This window comes from Phascolarctos cinereus, unplaced genomic scaffold (genome assembly GCF_003287225.1).
Source record: "Phascolarctos cinereus isolate Bilbo 61053 unplaced genomic scaffold, phaCin_HiC Scaffold_4;HRSCAF=312, whole genome shotgun sequence".
In the NCBI taxonomy this organism is placed as follows: Eukaryota; Metazoa; Chordata; class Mammalia; order Diprotodontia; family Phascolarctidae; genus Phascolarctos; species Phascolarctos cinereus.
Window position 1 is genome coordinate 729429731 of NW_027555847.1, and position 21226 is coordinate 729450956.

At 56.5% G+C, this 21226-nt stretch overlaps 1 protein-coding gene across 4 annotated transcripts in view; it reads right to left on the minus strand.

Annotated features, from left to right (window-relative positions):
- The window catches only part of CABIN1 (calcineurin binding protein 1), a 108122-nt gene that overhangs the window by 17872 nt on the left and 69024 nt on the right, over positions 1-21226 (minus strand). The gene's annotated exons all lie outside the window — the stretch shown is intronic.

Sequence of the window (21226 nt, forward strand, 5' to 3'; positions counted from 1 at the left end):
ATACACCATAAAAGATCAGCATAACTAAGCCTGGAGAAGGGAAGCCAGGTAATAGAGCTCTGTCCAATGGCTGGGCCCTCCCTCCCCTGGACCACTTGCTGTGCTTGGAAGATTCCAGCCAAGGGCCCATACTCCAATCGAGCATCTGCGAGACCTTGGGCAAGGCATATTCCCTCACAAGGACAGGGCTGCACCTGCCCAGGGTCACTGAGAGACTGGCTGAAGAAGCCATACCCACTGGGGAAATAAGAGAAAATGGGGGTCAGCCCGAGTGGAGCCTGACCTACCCTGCTGACCCAAGGTCTCTGGTTGCCCTTGAGGCAGCTCCCTTTTCTGGCCCAGGCCGACCACAGCCCCACAACAGACCTGTCCAAGGGACACAAGGCCACCACCATGGAGCCTGGGAGTCAGGGAGATGAGTTCAAATCCAGCCTCAGACACTTAGTTTCCTCAAACATAAAACACGGACGACAATAGCAGCCACCTCACAGGGTTGTGTAAGGACTGAATGAGATCATACTATAAAGCATTGAGCACAGTGCCTGGTACACAGTAGGTGTTTAACAAATACTTCTGCCCGCCCCCTGCCCTTCTCCCTCCTTGCAAGCAGCTTAAGCATTCACAGAAGTCAGCTGAACAGCACATCTGCATGGAGGGCAAAGGTGAAGGTGAAATAATTCAAAGGAAAAAACAAGGCAGCCACAAAGGGCATTTAACCAGGCCAGGAAGTGAGGACAGGAGGAGGAGCCGGCTGACGGGGGCTGAGGCTGGCATGTGCCCAGAGACCTCTCCACAGGCCGCGTACCCCCACGATCCAGGGGAGAGCTAAGGGCCAGGGCCAGGGCCTAGGATGGGTGCAGGGCCTGGGACGGAGCCAGGGAAGGGGCCTGACAAAGTGTAGGCCACAAGCCAGCCCAGGGGAGTGGCCTGGGACTCTGGGCTGGCTCCTGGCAAGCTCATTGGATGGGCAGATGACACCAAGCTGGGAGAAGAAACAGGAATCTGCCCTTGGTAGTGTGGGGCTCCCTTCACCAACACAGCGATGGCCAATTCTCGACAGCTGCAGGGAACTGTTGGAGCTGAAAAAGATGACTCCCCTCTGGCCAACCTTGTGGGGGTGACCTTCTCAGAATCTATATCTCCTAGACAGGAGGACAGACAGACATACAGGCAGAGGCAGAAAAATGGATAGATGAACAGGCAGACAGACACAGAGAGATGGACATAAAGACAGAAAAAAAGAAAGACAGAGAGATGGACAGATGGATAGGTAGACCAATGCACAGGCAGATGGACATACAGGCAAAGAGATGGACAGATGAACAGGCAGACAGACAAATGGACAGGCAGATGGACAGAAAGGGAGATGGCTGGGCCCACTCAGCAAAGTGTTTCTGCTCCCAACAGACTCAGACCAGATGGCCTCTGTGGGCTCCCATCCCTTTAGCATCAAGGTATTAGGCTGACTGAGGGAGAGTAGGAATCAATAGTGTAGTTACAGACGTTCCAGGAATGCGGGCCAGGTGGCTCAGCAAACACGCTACTTCAAGCCCTGAGCAGACTGTGAGAGGGGCTGCCAGGGAGGCAGCCGTGACAAGAGGCCTGGGCTCTCTGCCGGGCTCTTCTGCACCCACAGCAGTGGGCCTTCCTCAGCCCATCTCCCTCACACAGAGGGGCTGCCAGGAGACTCTGCATGGGAAATAGGAACCCAGGCTTGGGTGGCAGCGAGCCTTCCTCCTGCATCTGATGTCCAGCTGCCTGCCCGCCTGAGAGGGGAGTGGGACACTGCCCTCTTGTACCTCTCTGTCAGAGTGTTGGGTCCCTGCTCCTCTGCCATTTGGGGGACCTGCCCAGTTCCTGTCTTCCTCACCTGATAATCACTAAGAATAACAGTCAATCTTTCCACAACACCCCAGGGTTTAAGTGTTCTTTTGATCCTTTCAACAACCAATCTATTATTATCTTCATTTAAGAGACATCAGATGACACGCCCAAGGCCAGCCAACTAAGTGTCTGAGACAGGATTTGAACTCAGATCTTCTTGCCATGGTGTTGGCCTCTCCTACCTTCCCTCTCACTGTTGAGGGCATTTCCATCCCTCAGGATCCCAAACTAAGAGTCACATGGGGCTCTTCACTGTCTCTCACTGCCCACCATCCACCACCCCACCCCATCCAAGCTGTTGCCAAGGCCTGTCCATTCCACCTCTGCACCACTGCTGCTCCATTTAACCTCTCCAGCATCTTTGGTCGATTTCCCCTCTCCAGTATCTCTGTTCCATTTGCCTTCTCCAATATCTCTGATTGATTTCATCTCTCCAGCATCTCTGGCCCATTTCCCCTCTGCAGCATCTCTGGTCTACTTCACCTCTCCAGCATCTCTGGTCCATTTTACCTCTCCAGTATCTCTGGTCCTTTTCACCTCTGCACCATCTCTGATCCATTTCACCTCTGCTGCATCTAGTCTACTTCACCTCTCCAGCATCTCTAGCCCATTTCACCTCTGGTACATCTCTGGTCCATTTCACTTCTCCAGAATCTCCAATATGCCCCTTCTTTTCCTCTGACACTGCCCCCATCCTGGTGAAGGCTCTCATCATCTCACAGCTGGTCTATTGCAATAGCCACTAGGGGGTCTGCCTGCCTCAAGTCACTCCGTACTCCAGTCCATTCTCCAATCAGCCATTAAAGTGATTTTCTAAGGTCTGCCTGCCTCAAGTCACTCCGTACTCCAGTCCATTCTCCAATCAGCCATTAAAGTGATTTTCTAAAAGCCCAGATCTGATCATGTCAGCGTCCTACTCCAGTCCATTCTCCAATCAGCCATTAAAGTGATTTTCTAAAAGCCCAGATCTGATCATGTCAGCGTCCTGCTCAATAAACTCCAGTGGCTCCCTGTTGTCTCCAGGATCAAATAGAAAATGCTCTGCTTGCCATTCAAAGCCCTTCATAGCCTCACCTCTCTGACCTCTCCAATCTTCTCGTGCCTCACTCCCCCCACATCCTCAATTCCATGACAAGATCCTCCATCCCCAGACTACGCTTTTACACCGGCTGTGCTCCCTCCTCCCCTTCACCTCCTGGTTTACTTCAAGGCTCAGGGGAAGCAGAACCTTCTGCAGGAAGCTTTTCCTCTCCCCCCACTGCTGGGGTCCTCTTTCCCCAAACTACCTGGCAGTCATTTTAAAAATATTTGGTGCATTCTTATATACAGGGCTTCCTGCAGCCTCCCATCCCATGAGTACACACTATCTGACTTCTGTGTGGTCAGCATAGTGCCTAGGAGGGGCTTCATGATTTCTGACTGATTATCCAAAAGATTAATTAGGATAAAGGCAAAGTGCTATATTTGGGTTCAGAAGATCATCTTCATAAGTACAAGATGGGGGGGAGGGGGAGCAGGGGAAAGGCATGGTCAGATTGAAAAAGATTCAAAGATTTCAGTGACCCCAAGCTCGAGAGCAATCATCAGGGTGGGGTAGGTGGCAGACTGACACCTTGGTCCTGGGCTCTATGGGGAGGGTCCCCAGTCCCTCCATTCTGTCCTCCACAGACCTTGTCTGCAGAATGTGTCCAGACTTCCCCAGGAGCACAATGGCTGCTGCCCTCAGGGAGGTCCAGTCCAGAAAGACTGGATGCATGTTGGGTCCCAGCAGGAGCAAAGGGTATGCCCGAGCTCTCATGGGCACCTGCCGGATGAGTCTCCTTCTCTTCAAGTTCTGCTAATTGTGGGGGCAGGTGGAGAAGACCAGGGGAGGCTTCCTGGAGGCAGCACCTGCTGCTTGAAGGTGCTTGAGCAGGGAGAGGTGTGGGAGAGGCCCTTCCTGCAGACACCCATGGAGTGAGAAGGAGGCAGCGAGGGGACCAGACAAAATGCCCTTCTCTGATGCAACTAGCCCCTCTGAGGCCCAGCTTCCTTGTCTGAACCACCTGATCTCTACTGTCCTAGGGCTTTGGGTGGGAAGACCTGAAGGCCAGGAGCAGGAAAGAAAATGAGGAAAGGGAGACCAGAGCCCAAAGGACAGTGTGCACGCACACACACACACACACACACACACACACCCCCAACCTTGGGTGGCTTTGCTCAGCTTGCTGGGGATGCATTTTGTGGCATTTGCCATGATGACATGTGTCAAAGAGAAAGGACTTTTGTAAGAAGTGCCAAGGGAGGGCAGGCTGGGGTTGGCCCTTGGACAAGCTGAGATTGTGCCTGAGTCAGGAAGGCTGGGCCAGGGCAGGAGAACCGTCAGGGAACTGGAGAAGAAAAGATCTGGAGAGCCCCTGTCAAACAGCTCAAGGAACTCACAGGGCAGAATCAGGAGCTTTGGCAAGGGGTGGGCCTCACCCCTGACCAGCCACACAGTGGAGGTGACCCCTTCTGTAGCCAGAGGAGGACTCCTGAGAGACCCACTGGGTGGCCCTCCTGTTCTCGGGGAGCAGTAGCCACGGGAGACAGCCAGAGAAGGAGACGAGAGGGGCCAGAGCCCTCCGCAACTTCCCTGGACCACCAGGCCTGGACAATGAGCCTCCATGCTTCCTCCTGCTTGGCCCCACTGCCTCCATTCTCCCTCTCCAATGCTCTCTGCGGCCCATCTCCTTCTCCTGCATCATTTCCTCTAATTCCCCTTCACTCTCTCTGCCAGCTCTGTCTCTGCCCACGCAGGTGTCTGCCAGTCTCGCCCCCCCACCCCATTCCCTAGCCTCTAGGCCAGCCAATTCCTCAGGATCTCCAGAGAGAGCTTTGGAATTGTTCTGAGTTCCTGCCTCTCATTTCTCCAACTCCCATCCAGTGGTCAATCATTCAATCAACATTCATTAAGCACTTACTATGTGCCAGGCACTGTCACACACTGGGGATCCAAAGAAAAGAGGCACTTGCAGTCTGGGGGGGGGGGCAGGAGGGCAGAGCTAGAATGGGACAAACTGGAGAATACTGATGAGGGGAGGCACCAGCACTCAGAGGGCTGGGAAGGCAGAGCTGAGGAAGGAGAGGGCACATTCCCAAGACCCTTCAAAGGCTGGAAACAGGGAGTAAGTGCCCCACCCCCACCCCAGCTGTCCCTGCTCCTTCCCATTTCTCACATAGAGGCGTGTCCACTAAGAGGCTCCCAGGTGGATTCTGACCTGCCCCTACACACCTCAATCAGTGTCACACATCTCCCATCTTGTCCTTAAACCCCAGGGCAGGACTTCACAGTCCATGTACCATACAGAGGCAGCCAGGTGGCCCAGTGGATAGAGCACCTGGCCTGGAGTTAGGAAGACCTGAGCTCAAATCCAGCATCAGAGTCCCTCACTGTGCGACCCTGGGCAAGTCACTTCCCTCGCCTGCCTCAGTTTCTTCATCTGTACAATGGGGATCATAACAACACCAATCTCTTAGGGTTGTTGTGAAAATCAAACAAGGTTCTATCTGTAAAGCACTTTACAATCTGCAGAGAGTTACCTATGTAAATACTAGCTCTCCTCATTACTACTGTTATTTTTGTACACTTCCTGGAGCACAGAACTGCCCTCTATTCAAACCCCACTCTTCATCCTGGGCTTCCATCAAACCATCTTCCCTGCCCCAATAAAGGAGAAAGGGACACGTGCACCTGGCCAGGTGGCTCCCAGGCCTGAGCAGCTCCCTGACCAGGGCATCCTGAAAGTCCGGGGGCTGAACGCTGTGGGCCTACTGCCTGCTATCCCAGGCGTCTCCTGCCTGTGTGCCGGGGAGACTGCAGCTTCAGGAGAAGCCCACCCTCCTGGGAACACTGCTGGGCACTTTCCAGGGAAGTGCATGGACCAGTGACCCAAGCTCAGGACAGGAAGGGAAAGAAGGGAATGAATGTTCCTAGAGGACCTACTATGTGCCAGGCACTGGGCTAAGCACTTTACACACAGGATCTCATTTGATCCTCACAACAACCCTGGGAGGGAGGTACTGTTCTGATCTCTATTTTACACTTAAGGAAACTGAGGCCAACAGAGGTTAAGCAATTTCAGTGCCTGAGGCTGGATTTGAACTCAAAGCTCTATCTACTGAACCACCTAGCTGCCCCAACAGTAAACCATGAGAGTCACCTTCTATGTGCCAGGCACTGGAGATACAAAGAAAGACAAAAAAGGGCCGCTGCCCTGGAGGAGCTCCCAGGCTATAACTGCAGTAATCACCAGAGGGAAGGCATGGGCATAGGGGGAAGCCCCAGGAAAGTAGCAGGAAACACTTGTCAGTGCCTCCAGGGTCAGAACGCCCAGGACAGGCCAGGCAGCAACAGCCCCCTGTGGGTCCATCCCCCCAGGACAGGACAGGTACCTCTCTCCAGCCACAAGGCCCATCTTGGCCTCTCTGGGCCCAGCACTCTCCCTTCAGTCTGGACTGATCAGGACAAGAATTCACTGAATTCTTGGCCCATGAAAAAAGGGCTTGAGGCAGTCCACAAACCCCAGTTGAGTAGGCTGAGGCCCAGGAAGCCAGGATAGCCCTGGGGCCTCCCACAAGGCCAGTCCCTGGGCCCCAAACTGCATGCCAGCAGCCAGGCTGTCCCTTTCCGAGGGCTCCTTCTCCCCATGCCAGCTCCACCCACCTGCCACACCTACCCTTGGGGCCAAGGCCAAGGAGCAGCAGAGCCTTCTCCCAAGTTCATCACGGCTGTCCAGGTGCCAGGGGGAGCCCAGGCCCTGCCCCACAGGCTAGCCAAGAACTCACCATCACGGGAGGCAGCTACTTCCCCTGTCCCAGGGCCCCAACGCTTGGGGACCACGGCTTACCCACCAAGCTCCTGAGATTCCCGGGGAGTCAGCGGCCGGGGCTGGGAGAGGACGGCCCCAGGGGCAGCCTGGGCAGCACTAAGGGCAGGGCCGGGGGAAGCCCCTCTTCCATTGCCCTCTCCCACCCTGCCCACGGAGGGGGGGCACTGGGGCTCCCCCTCCCCTCCCACCCCTGGCCGGGAGCCTGCACCCAGGAGTCCTGAGCCACAAGAGAGCCCGCTTCCTCCTTCTCTCTCCTCTCCCTCCGGCTTCTTTTCTTTCAGGCCGCCCAGGGGCCAGCGCCGGCCAATCAGGAGGGGGGAGACATCTACCCGCCCACGGGCTGCCCCAGCAGTGGAGGAGGAAGGCGAGAAGGGGGAAGGGCAGCATGGAGGAGGGAAGCAAAGGAGCAGCCCCCGCCCCAGCCGGCTGGGTCCTCCCCTCCCTTTCCCCAAACACACTCACTCTCTCTCTCCATCTCTCTTTGTCTCTCCTCTCACTCTCTCTGCATCTCTCTGTCTCCTTTTTCTGTCTCTCCCTCTCTCCTCATCTCTCCTCTGTCTCTCCTCTCTCCATCTCTTTCTCCCTCCCTCTCTCTCCTTCCCTCTGTCTCTCCCTCTTTCCTCGTCTCTCCTCTCCCTCTCTCTCCTCTTTTTCTGTCTCTCCTTCTCTCCTCTGTCTGCCTCCCTCCCTCTCTCCTGTCTCTCCTCTCTCACTCTCTTCATCTCTTTCTCTTCCTCCCTCTGTCTCTCTCTCTTCCCCCCCTCCCCCAAGGGAGGGGCTACACATCAGAGAATTCTGGTTTCCTACCCCCACTACCCAGATCAGGGACCCAGTGAGGACAGGCTTGGCAGGGCCCCACCAAGGAGGGGTGACCTGCAAGGGCTCCCCATGGTGTGGGGAGACTAGCCCTGTCTTCAGGCTGGCTTGAGAGCCAGAACAGAATCTCATTCAATCCAATTCAACTCCATAAGCACCAGTCAGTGATCCACTCTATTGAGTCCCCACCCCTCTTAACACAGCTCTGTTGTGGCCAACTCAGCATCCCAATTCCAGCCACCTGGCCTTAGCTGGAGCTGCACCCCTCCCTTTGCCTGCAGGGATTATCAGCGTGCCAGCCAGGCTGTCCAGGGGAAGCACCTGCCAGAGAATGAATTAGGGCTAGAAAATGGAATAGAAAGCCTAAACAGAAACACGGATTCGATGTGCAGGGGACTTAAGAGGCAGGCAGACCAGCAGGTTCCAGCCATCCTTATTAGCTGTGTGATCCTGGGCAAGTCTCTTCCCCACTCTGGGCCACTGCTTTCCTGGGGTGTCCTGGTCGCTGGGGCTGGGCACAACAGAGTGGGTGGCCCAGGCTCTCAGTGCGATTTCTCACCAGCAGCAGATGAGCCGCTGTCCAGAGCTGCTCCCTCCCAGTGATGCAGATGCCCTAGTTCCACCATAAAGATGTGTGGACGTGCCTTGTTTTCTCCCCATTCGAAGCTTGGCACACAGGAGGTGCTTAAGGAAGGCACGACCTCTAAGGAAAGTTGCTTCCAGCTCGTAGGTGGGCCAGCTACAGGATGTAGGGACATCCCAGAGATGCCCGGCAGAGAGAGTTTAGGAGATGCCCACATTGAGATGAGAATGGAATCCCCAGGGGCTGAGGAGGTCACCAAGAAGAGCAGGGGGATCTGGGATTTGTGAGAGACTTAGGTCATGGGCCAAGAAAGGGACAAAGATCTGGGGGTCCGAGTGGACCTGACAGGAGTCGGCAGCTCCATTGGGAGGGGCGTGGCAGGGCGGGAGGGTGTCCACAGGAGAGCGGCCAGCATGGGCCCAGGGGAATGAGAGGCCATCTCAGAGGCTGCTGGGGTCCCCTCTGGCGTGACAATTCTGTGAGATGATGGGTCAGAGATACAGGAGGAGAAGCAGGAGACCCAGACAAGAGTGTCCAGGAGAAATCAAGGGAAGGCCACGGCTCTGGCTGCCAAAAGACCATCGGCAACCTGGGAGAGAGCTGCCTCAGTGAACAAAGCCAGCCTGTAGGGGGTTGGGAGGGGACTGTTGTTGACAGCTCTGTGGCTGTGACAGGGAAAAGAAACGTAGGAAAACAGCTGACAGGGAGATGAGGACGAGAGAAGGGTTGTGTTTTTAAGGTGGGGGGCAACCTGGGCATGTTTGTAGTCAGTAGGGAAGTAGCCAATAAACAAGAAGAGATGAGAAGGAATGGGATGGGATAGGATGGGATGGGATGAGGAATGGGATGGAGAAGGAGACAGTGGGATGGAGGAGGAGAGGACATGATGAAAGGGCAGCTCCTCAAGTTAATGGAGGCACAGATGCCAAGGCCAAGAACCCGACTGAGGATGCCCCCCTTTTCCCCACATTCTGATCCCCATCCTCTCCACCCCTTCTGCAGCAGTCATTTACCAGTAAGACACTGGATCACCCTTGATCCTCATTCTCTTTGTCACACTGTCCATGTCTTGGGGATCACAGAAATATGGCTCGCCTGGGAGATCTGCAGCTCCTGACAGTTGGGAGAAGGGTGTACACAGATCTGACCTAGATGTGGGCAAAGTATTTGATAACATCCTTACGCTACTTTTATGGGAAAAGGAAGCCAGGTGAGATAACTGCCTGGCTCACACTCAGAGGGGGATGCCTGGTGCCTCCAGCCTATCGTCCTGCATTCTGGATGCCTTTTCCCAATCCGGTGGAGGTTGGCAGAAGGCAGCTGGACTATCACCTCCCAATGCTTACAAAAGAGACCCTTCCTACAAACCGAGACCCCTTAGCGAGGCTGGCCGACACACCCGATCACCGACTGACCCTAACCAGACAAAGTGTTGTCTCTGCAGTCCTTCTGTCCTTCCCCATTGCTGGGACCATGAAAGAAATGGCTGCTGAGCCTCTGGGAAAGAAGAGATGACCGCGAGGAGCCTGTCTGGAGTTGTCAAGGACAGCGCCTACCAAACCCACCTCACTTCCTCTTTGAGCAGCTAAGTGAGCATTGACAGAGCGCCTCCTGTGGCCGGACTCAAAGGGCAGCCAGAGCCCGAGCAGGAGGTCTCCATGGAGCATCCCAAGGAGCAATGCTGGCCCAAGGCCACGGAACATCGTCCTCAGTGACCTGGATGATGGTGCAAAGGACCCGCTCATCAAATCTGCAGATGACACTGAGCGAGGCGACCTCACTAACCCGCCAGTCTGGATCCAAGAGATTGAGCCAGAGGGCTGGGCTGACCTGAAAGAGCTGGCATTCAGATGGTCCCCGAAAGCTGCTGACCGCCACAGCTCTGTGAGAGGACCCCCTCCCACATCGGGCCTTTGCCTCTAAGTGGAAACCTCTGTAATTATCAGATATCCACAAAGCGACCCTTGCACGCCCCGCCAATGAGCTCCCCCTCCTCTCCCATCTCTCATGATGGCGCCTTCCACCCCTCTCCTATAAGAGAGCGCCCCTGCCCGCAACCCCTCTCACTGTACTATTTTCAGCTCTCTGCTGACTGGCTCCTTCCCTCCTGCCTCCCCCATCCTCAAAACCATCCATCTCTTCCTGCCTGGCTGACCTCCTGAAGAATGCCATCTGTAACTGGGGTCTCCAGCACATCCTTCCCTCTCCCTTCTAAACAACTTCCTGTGGTCTGCCTTCCAGCCTCATCATCTCCAAAGTCACCAGGAGCGGCCAGACCGACGGTCTCTTCTCCTCGGCCTCTCCGCAGCCTCGGTCACTGCTGATCACTCTCTCCTTCTGGTCATGCTCTTCTCTCTCGGTTTTTCAGGACATCTGGCCTCTCTTCCTCGAGGGACCCTCCTCCAGGCCATGCCTGGAATCACAGGTATCCCCCAGGGCTCTGCCCTGGGCCCTCTGCCCTTCTCCCCCTGTCCCACTGCTCTGGATCAGCTCATCAGTTCCCATGGACTCAGTGACTCTCCCCATGCTGGTGATTCTCAAATTTGCCTGTCTGGTCCCGACCTCTCTGCTGGCCATGAATCTCTCATCTCCAAGTGTCTTTCAGAGGTGTCAAACTGCATGGCCAGCAGACCTCTTAAACTCAACATGTCCAGAACAGAACTTGACCTTTCCCCCCTCCCCACTTTCCATCCTCCCAGGCCCTCTGGCTCCCAACCTAGGAGTCATCCTGTTTCTCACTATTCCTCTAACCAGCCCCACCCCCATCCAATATGGTGCCAAGGCCTGTCGATTTCACCTCAGTGGCATCTTCCCAATATGCCTCCTCTCCCCGGTCCCTGCCCCGGAGCAGGCCCTCATCTCCTCACACCTGGACTACGGCAGTGCGAGGTAGAACCTGCCTCAGTCTCTCCCCTCTCCAGCCTATCCTCCATTCAGCCACCAGAGTGATTTTACTAAAGCGCAGGCCACTCCTCCTCCCCAGACTCAGTAATCTCCGAGGGCTCCCACCCGCCATCTCCAGGCTCTGGCCCTCTTCTCTGGCTGCCTCTCTGCTCACACCCTCCTGGCTTCCATCGGGCCCAGCTCCAAGAAGCCTTGGCCACTCCCCATTCATGGCGGACCTTCCCACCCATAGCTCGCCCGGACATGGGTGTTTCCACACTGTCTCCACCATCACAATGCGAACCCTTCTGCCTCTCTCTGTACCCCTAGCACTCAGCCCAGCACCTCCCTGGCGTTCTGCCCAGCCCCTTAGGGACTCGTGTCTGCTGCCGGCTTCCAGATGGGCATCTCCATCCACAGCTGTTCCCTTCCTAAGCAGAGGATGTGGGACACACAACTAGGTGGCTGTTCCTATGAAAAGGATCTGGGGGTCACGGCAGACCCCAAGCTCCATGGGATTCAAAAGAAAGGCCGACAAGCTGAGAGGGCGGTGGCTGCAGGAGGTCCCTCGTTTCCCCCTCCAGGCTTGGTTCTTTGTACCCCTTTGCACACTCGGGGTCATTCCCATTGCGAGAAGCCTGGGAAGTCTCGTCTAGACGGATGCAGAGAAGGAAGCGCCACCGGATGACAGCGGGCACCGGGGTAGGGACGCCTCCCCTCCCCCACTGGCACAGGACACTGCCCATGCTTCTGGCAGAGGTGTGGGCTCCCAGGTAGCAGGCGGGTGCTAGTCCCAGACAGGGAGCTGCTCCTGGGGTGTGGCGGGCCCTAGACAGATGGGATCAAGGAGGGCCCTTGGGACCACAGGGCCCTGCAGCTCAGATGGCCACGCCCCGACGGTAAGGGAGCAGATGTACCGCAAAAGCCCGGATCACCACAGGCTGCCGAGCAGCCATTATTCAGCCAGCCAGTGACCTTCCCAAAGCACAGAGTGAACCTGTTACTCCCCAGCTCAAGAAGCTCCATGGCTCCCTGCTGCCCTGAGGCAGTCCGTTCGCCCACCCTGCTCCCATCTCCTGGCCCTCGTACAGGCCCAGCATGCTCTGCCGCCTCATCCGCACCTCTCAGGTCCATTCGGATCCACATCCTAAGTGCTTAATGAATGCATGCTAACTGACTCACATGCGCACGCTGCGTCCCCTCCCTCAGAGGCCTACCACGGCCTCTGTACCCAACAGGGATTCGGGAAATGCCAGGCAGCACTTGGGCACTTGGGTGGGGTGAGGCTGCTCCAGCTCCCTGCCCCGCTGTGCCGAGGGCCCCTCCCAGAGGCCTGGGGTGGGCAGGAAGGGAAGAGGGGGATGGCCAGCTGCTTGGCCAGCACTGAGGAAGGCCCTGAGAAAGGAGCATGGAAAGTGGAGGAGGGGAAAGATGGGGTTCTGCCCCAAGCCCCAACGCAGCTGAGCCCAGCTCACTGAAGGCTCCTCTGTGTCCATCTCCAAACCCTCTCCGTCCACATCCATCCTTCTAACTCGCAGGTCAGAGACACGATGCCCCCAAACTGCCCTGCGGCCGCACCGCAGCATGCCCTCCATGCACCGTGGCAGCATGTCGCCAGAGCACCGAGCCAGTGAAGCTCAAAACTCCCTTTGTGATCACCAGGACAGCTATTCACCGGAGGACTTCCAGGCCCCCAGCCACGTGAATCCCTCGGGGGGACTGCCAAGTCCATAAGACCCTTCCAAAACACGCTCCCTGCCTCTGTCCACTATGAAAACGTCCCAGAAGGCACAGTGTCCAGGAGGAGTGGGTGACGGACAGCAAGCATCCAAAGCCCAGGAGGACAAGCAAAGGCCATTGGACCTGGCCACCAAGAGACCGCTAGGAAGGAAAGGAATGAGCATTTATTGGCAGCCAGGAATTGGGAAGACTCCTCTGCAGAGGTCAAATCTGGCTTCAGACTCTTACTAGGTGTGGGAACCTGGGCAAGTCACTTCACTCCATTTACCTCCGTTTCCTCATCTGTAAAATGAGCTGGAAAAGGAAGTGGTAAAGCACTCCAGTGTCTGCCAAGAAAACCCCAAACGGGGCCACAGAGAGTCAGACATCACTGAACAAGAGTAAAACAACCGATGCCTACTGTGTGCCAGGCATGCGCTAAGTGCTTTACAAGTCTTGTTTCATTTGATTGTCACAACAGTTCTGTGAGGGAGGTGCTGTTACAACCCCCCCGACAGCTGAGGAAATGGAGGCGGGCAGTGGGCAAGTCCCCAGCTAGGTAGTGTCTGTGGCAGACTCACACTCAGGGCTCCTGGCTGCAGGTCTGTAACTGTGGCTGAAGTTGGCAGCCAGAATGATGAGGGGTAGCAGAGGAAAGGAAGCGGAGACACCCAGCAGGCAGTTACGAAGTGTGTGCAGAGTGGCTCCTCCCGGTGGGGAGTCGTCAGGAGTTGTTGGACCCTTCCCCGGGAGCAGCAGTGCCTCAGGCCTGGGCGCTGTGCTGTACAGACCCTTCCGGCACAGTCCTCACTGCCCTCCGCCTGGAAATCTTCCCCATCAGAATGCAAGCTCCCTCAGGGGGTACCTGGCACACAGTCGGCACTTAATCAATGCTTCCCAAACCCCCGAGTCTCTATTCTGTGCATCCTTGGTACCTACTCAGACAAGGAGTGTGAGCTCCTCGAGGGCAGGGCCCTTCCACTCCCCAGGAGGGGCTCCAGGATGCGCCCGGACCTCTTCAGAACCCTCCAGGCCTCGTGAGGCTGACCCTCCATTCACTGACCTGAATCCTGTATGTGTCTCTGGGCAACTCCCAGCAGCAGGTAGGGGCGCTCCAGGGCACAGAGTGCCAGGCCTGGAGACGGCAAGACCAGAGTTCAAATTCAGCCTCCAACACTGAATGGATGGGTGACTAACTGGGCAAGTCTGCCTTAGTTTCCTTACCTGCAAAATGGTGATAATAATAGCCCCTACCTCTCAGACCTTTCCGATGGTGGCTCTCAGAGCCTCAGTGACAGTGAAGGAAGCATGGATGAAATCCCAAGCCCCTCGTGGGGTGCTGCGTGAGGACAATGGGGGCTGGGAGGCAGGAGCCCCGCATCTCTCCAGCCAGCCCCAGCTGCCTCTGGACTCCCCTCCTTCAGAATCCATCTCATGAACTAGCTACTGTCTCACTGAGTAGAAGGAGCTCTTGGAGGGCAGTCGGCACCCAGGAGGCATTTTAATAAATGCTTGGGGATTGACAGTCTCATTGACCATCCTCCAGACCCTCTCCATCTCGTCACTGTGTTACTGGCCCTACTCTGAATCTGGAAGTGAAGCCAACCTTCCAGATGAAGCCTGCTCAGAGCAGAGACCACTGGAACAAACTCACTCCCACTGCTGTCTCCTATCAAGCTTGCAGTCCACTCAGCCTCTCTGATCTTATTCAGAATACCTGCTATATAGCCCTGCCTCCATCATCTTGTACTGGTACTGCTGATTTCTGTGCCCAGTGCCAGGCTCTCCATTCCTTCCCCTGAGTTTCATCTCAGCAGGTTCAGTGCTGGGCTCTAGCCTCTGAAGACCCTTTATAATTCTCACCCCCTCGGTTTTCTGTCATCTAACCCCTGGGTGAGTGTCCCATCTCTGCTTCTCTTCAAGGCCCTGAGCAGGCTCATGCCTACTGTTTCCACAAGACTAGAAGATACTTGAGTGGAAGCTTTGTTAAAATCTAGGAAAACCATGCCCACAGCATGCCACTCATAAGCTGCTCCACATCACTCTGTCAGAAAAGGGCACGGGATCAGTCTGGCATGACCCGTGCTTGCGCTGGCTCGTGGTCATGCTCCTGTACTGCTCGTTCTAGAGGCTCATTAACCATCTCTTCAATGAGACGTTCTAGAGCAGGAGTGGGGAACCTGTGGCCTCGAGACTCTAGAACTGTCCCAAGAATCAAAGGCAAGTATATGGGTCTGGGGTTTGCAGACTCCATTCTCTTCCCTTTTTTGGAAATCAGGAGAATGTCTGGTCCCGCTCCCATTTTCCAGGACCTCTCCAATGTCCCTTCCCACCTGCCAATTCTCTTGCTGTCCCATCCACACCATGCAAAGGTCCCACTGGGGTCTGGCTTCCTTTGGATGAGGGAGATCCAGGGGAAGAGTTGGGGCAGCAAAAACCTAACCCTGATTTTGGGCTGACACCCTTCTGCAGAGAGGGAGGAAGCGGGCAGGGCTGAGGAAAAGAAGAAGAAATGTTCCTCAGTCAGGAACAAGGAAGAGGAGACCAGCGGGGTTCATACTCGAGGTGATCTGGGGATGACGCAATAAGGGCTGGGAAGAGTCCCTGGGGAGGACTTGGGGAGGACCGAGGTGGATAAAGGCCACAAGTCAGTAGCAGCGGCCACAGAGGAAGATGGTGGGAGTGGCCTAGGGTCAGAGGGCACATCCCAGCTCAGTCCAAGCTGGGCCAGAGGCCAGGCAAAGACAAGGGTCTCTGGAGTCTGTCCAAGCCAAAGAAACACCCCCTCAGAGCACCTCAGTCACTCCCCCATCACTGCATGGCCAGTCCAGGTCTGAGCGAGGACCCAGGTTCGGGGTGGGCAGAGGAACTTGGAATCCTCTTCAGCTAGCAGCAGTTAGAACAATATCAGAGTAAGAAAGAGTGTGCTTTTCTCTAGCGTCTGAAGGTTGGCAAAGAGCTTTACAAACAGCTCACAATGACCCTGAGAGACAGGTACTATTATGGCTCCCATTTTACAGCGGAGGAAAACTGCGGCACGCAGAGGCTGAGGAGCCCTGCCTTCTCTCCCTTGGGCCACTGAGCTGTCTCTAAGCACCACCAGGGGCTCCCAAGTTCGGGCGTGGCTTGTTTTTTGCTGTAAATGGTCTTGTACCCATCCCCATCAGGAATAACAGGGTAAAAAAAAGACGCTGGCAAACCCGTGATGGGTAAGTAACTGAGATGCCACCCGCCCATGGGCCAAATGACTCTTCAATTGGTTCAAACACCACATTCCAAACACCGAAGAAAAACAAACAGGGCGCAGGCTAAGGCCAGTCTCTCACAGTTCTGGCAAAATGACAAAGACATTTCAAAACAAACCAGGGCCCAAGAAAGCTAACACAAACCTCACATCTGGGAAGGGAAAACACATCCAGCTATTACACTGGTGAAACACCAGGGGAGGGAGGAAGACCCAGGTGCAAACTGTGGCTTCCTGGCTCCCGAGCCGGGTGACCATCTGCCTGCCTCAGTAAACTGGGGCTCCCAGGCTGTCAACGGCTCCAGTGAAGCCCTGATGTACAAACCCTCAAGGACGGGCTGTCCCCCTGCACAACCCTCATCCAGGGGAGGGTCCAAGGCAGCCCGCAGCAGGGGTGCCCCTGGCCGGGAGTCAGGGAGCCCTGAGCTCAAATCTAGCCTAAGAAACCTCCTTACCAGGTGACCCCGGGCAAGGCAAGGCACATAAGTCTCTGTCTGCCTCAGTTTCCTCATCTGTAAAATGAGGATGATAATCGCACCAACCTCCCAAGGTTGTAGCGAGGTTCAAACAAGATCATAGTCATAAAGAGCTGAACAGTGCCTGGCATGCAGTAGGAGCTTAATAAATGCTTGTTCTTGCAGAGGGATGCCCTGGACCTCCCCCATGCCCCTAGGTCATTACCACAAAGGCCTCAGCCCACCCAGGCCCATCTGACCGGGTCAGCCCCTAGGGCCCTCTCTCCTCCAGGATCAAACAGCAACTTGTCTGCTCGGCCCTCAGAGGCTGCCGCCTCCTCCCGTCCTCCACGCTCTCTCTCCTCACTGCTGCTCCCCAGACTCCCTCTCTTCCTCTGAGGAGCTGCAGCCCCTGCTCACTCGCTGCTCTGCCTTCCTGTGCATGTGCACGCACACACGTGTGCATGCCGTTCAGTCGCTCAGTCCTGTCCATCTCTTTGTGACCCCTGGACCAGAGCATACCAGGCCCCTCGAGCCTCCTATTACACAGATGATATGTTACCATCACAAGGCGTGACGCTCTTGACTTCCTGCTGATGTCAGGACACCTTTGTGGCCGCCCCCAAGGACAGAGCAAGGTCCCCACCTAGCACACCATTCCTGGCACACACCGACTGAGCCACGCGCTGTCCTGACCTCTCCAAGCCCTCCTGGCACCAGCTGTGCCCGGTGCAGCAGGACATCTGAGGGTGAGGATGACGCCTCGAGCCAGCTATACATCTGGACAGCGAGGGGGGACTGGACCTGGCACTCCATTAGTGCAGGAGGAGCTGAGCTGCATGGGCAGAAGGACTCCCCTCACCTGGGAGTTCTTCGTACCAGCTGCATGAGCCAGGGCAAATGTTTCCTGTCTGTCTGACCCCAGAGCTCCTGAAGGATCAGGCCTGGCCCCCAGGCAGGTCCCTGCAACCTGGCAGACCCCCTGTACCTGGTGGCGCTCTATGGACCTCAGCCGAGGCAGGTGGGCAGAAGGGGCCCCGAACTTGCCACCCAGAATCTGAATGGGCACAAACGCTGGGGGCCATGAAGCCAAGGCACACAGGGCCAATCCAAAGCACTTCCTGGGTGCCTGCCAGGTGCCAGGCCTTGGGCTAGGCACTGTGGAGAGCCCCAGGCCAGTCGTGCTTTACAAATATGAGCTCATTTGATCCCCACAACGTCCTGGAGAGGGAGGCACTGGAACAATCCCCATGGTACATCTGGGGAAACTGAGGCAGGCAGTCGTAAAGGGACTCGCTCAGGGTCTGAGGCTGGATTTGAACTCTGGTCTTTCTCACCCCCCAGAGACACACTCTGTACACAGAGGTGCCCCCGGCTGCCAGAAGACAAAAAGGAAATAGTCCCTGCTCTCAAGGGGTCTACACTCTCTTGGAGGGGTCAACATGTACACACATAAGTAGATGCAGATACTAAGCAAACACCAATGAAATGAACACAAGACCACTGGCGAGGGGGCCCTCTGGCGGATGCCAGATCTGAGCTGGTTCGATGGGGCCGTGAGCCCACACCGGCTTGCCACCAGCGTGAGGCCAAAGCCCCAGAAAGGGGGCTGTCATCAGCACCAGTGAAGAGACCACAGCCCCACTGGAGTGACTGGGTGGTGCATTCCAGGCCCAGGGCACAGCCAGGGCAAAGGTCAGGAGAGGGGAGACGGCAGAGTGTGGGTCAGGTCGGGAAAGGCCTGGAGCTGATGGCCAAGCAGAGAGAAGAGAGGCCCATTCTCTGCATCGTGTCCGCTGGGCACAGGCACTCACAGAAGCCTCTCAAGGGCTGCAGGGGCTGTACGTCAGGAAGAACTTTCCATCCAGAGAGGGACAGGCTGCCTTGTGAGGTAGGGAGCTCCCCGTGCCTGGAGGTCTTCTAACAGAAGCCGGATCATCACTTGTGTGGGCTTCCTTGGAGGGGTCTGCACTGGATTAGGGGCCAGATGCTTCCCACCCAAGCGCTTGGCCAGGCCTGGACGCTTGCCCCGCCTCAGGCCCGTCCCTTTGCTCTCTGCCTCTCCTGGGACACGAGATTTATCTTGGCTGTCAGAAGAGAGGGCCCGCTTCCTGAGAACTCGCCTGGAAAACAAGGCCCTGGCCGAGCTCCCAGAGAACGCAGCGTGGTGTCTCCTCGACTTGCTGGACCTTGAATGCCAGCCAAGCTAGCCAGGGAACAGCGTGTGAAGCCGAGCTCCAGACGGGAGCATGTTTGACTGATGAGCTCGCTTTTTCCAAGGTGAGGCCTGAGAGCCTGCATTCAACAGCCGAGTGCCCCTGCCCCCCCCACCAGCCCCCTCTGGCAGAAGTGCATGCTGCAGGGGCCGCTGGGCTAGGGCTGCCCAGGCCCTAGCCCCAGGACTCCATGCTCCCCTCTCTACCCACTGCTTCTCTTCTTTCTTTGACCAAAACAGACTCCAGAAGGTGGGAAGCAGAGAGTGCGAGCTTTTCACTGGAGGAGCCAAGAGAACGTCTCTAGCCTACTCTGGGGAGGTGGGGGCAGGGGTTATGGGAGCAAACAGCCCTGGGGAATGGGGATGAAGGGGCCCTGGCAGCCCCCATCTGGCTCTCAAGGGGCCCCAGAGGGTTCCAAAAGCAGCTGCTCCCAAGGGACGCCTGACGACAGCTTCCCTCCCAGGAAAAACTCGTCATCTGCGGAGGGCGTCAGCTGGGGCCTTCAAACAGGGCCCACAGCCCAGCCACAGCACCTGTGGGTCCCGCTCTATCATCGCCTCACAGAGACCCCTGCCTTCTTCTCTCCCACCCTGCTCCTCAAGGGCAGGGAAGCCTTTGGCCTCTCTTTGTAACCCTGGTACTTAGCCAACTGTAGAAGGGCCTACTCCACACCAGCTAAGTGCACACAGTAGGCACTTAATATTGACTGAGCTATAGAAGATGAGTCTGTCAAGGCACAACAGTCTTCAATGGAGGGTGTGGGAAGGGACATCAGGAGCTCTTAGGAGTCAGTAACTATGTGGGTGCATACAGCCTCTGGAGGCAGCCAGGTGGCGCAGTGGATACGGCGCTAGCTTTGGACCAGCCTCAGACGTGCACCAGCTGTGTGACCCTACACAAGTCCCTTCACCCTGTTGGCCTTAGTTTCCTCATCTGTAAAATGAGCTAGAGAAGGAGGTTGCCAAGCCCTGCAGTGTCTGTGCCCACATGAACCAAACAAACCCAAATGGGGTCCCAGAGACCCGGACAGGACTGAAACTACTGAACAACAAAGCTCTTGGAGTCACGCAGAAGACCCTGGAGCTGCCCAGGCGAGAGACAATGCGGGTCTCGAGGCTGACAGGTGGCACCCGACGGGCCAGCGGCCTGCAGGGATCTGCCCCAAGGGAGCTTGCCAGAGGTTAGGGCCAGCCTGCCCCTTTCCATGAAGTAGACCTCACGTCTCTGGGATGCCCACTTTGGGCTGTTCAAACACGGAGCCCCACGGGCTGGCTCGCCAAAGGTCACTAGGGACCAAAGAGGGTGGGGCTAGCTGCCCATCCTCCACTCAGGAGCTGCCACCCCCTTCCCCACAAGCTCCAGGGGCAAATACAAAACCCTCGCCTACCAATCAGAGCCCCCTCCCACCTCACTCCCCACCACAGACTCCTTGACCAGCTGACCCAGCCTCCTGGCTGTTCCATGAACAAGCCCCTCCCACTCTGGGCTCTGGCCATCCCCCAGGCCTGGAACGCTCCCACTACTGACCTTCCCGGCTTTCTTCAAGTCCCAGCTACAAAACCGCCTTCTCCAGGAAGCCTTCCCTGATCCCTGCTAACGCCAGGGCCTTCCCTCTGTTTGTTATCTCCTATTTATCCTGTCCAGAGCTCACTTCGTATCTAGCTTGTCTGCTTGTCTCCCTGTCAAACTGAAAGCTCCTCGAGAGCAGGGACTGTCTTTTGCCTTTCTTTGTATGCCCAAGGCTCAGCACAGTGCCTGGCACACAGTAGATGTTTAATAAATGCTTACTGACTGGCAGATATGAGAACACCCAAAGGCAACACCCAGGATCCCCACCAGAAGGAAGAGTTCCAAGCGTGCCCTTGGTGTGGATGACGGGGACAATCCTGGCCTGTGTGGGAAAGGGCTCCTGGGGGGAGGTGGAGGTGGGGGCAGGGGCAGGGGCAGGATGCGAGACACAAGCCAGCCTTCCCAGGACTGGGCCACCAGGACCGACGTTGCGAGCGCCGTGCCCAGGCTCCCTGGCAAGGACCCTGGACAGAGAAAAGGGGTGAGCCAGGCAGCCCCCACCCAAGGCTCCCCCCCCGCGGTCCTGGGGGCAAGCTGGGCCCCTCCCCTGAGCCTTCACCTTAGAGCCCTGGAGGATGGGCCCCTGGGTCCCACTGCCTGCTGCCCCTGACTCTGATTCAGGAGGGTTCATGCATAGGTGTTCCACAGGAATGGTTTTCCTGGTAATCCCAACGTCTTTTACTTTGGAGCATTACTCTGAAAAGGGGTGGCCTGCAGGTTCCAGATCCCTCTGCACCTCCAGGAGCTCCCCCTCCATCTCAAAGCCCTCTGACATCTCCCCCATTCTCTCTTCCCTTCCTCCTGTCCGATGAGGAGGTGGCACCTCTCCTTACCAAATCCATGCTCGCTGCCCCTGGGGATACAGCTCCCAAGTCCAGAAGACCTGGAGTCAAATCCTGCCTCAGATATCTCTAGGACAAGCCCCTTAGCTTCTTCTCACCCGTAAAATGAGGGAGGGGGCTCGATGTTCCACTCCAGCAGAGTGGGGTCCCTCCTCTCTTCACCAG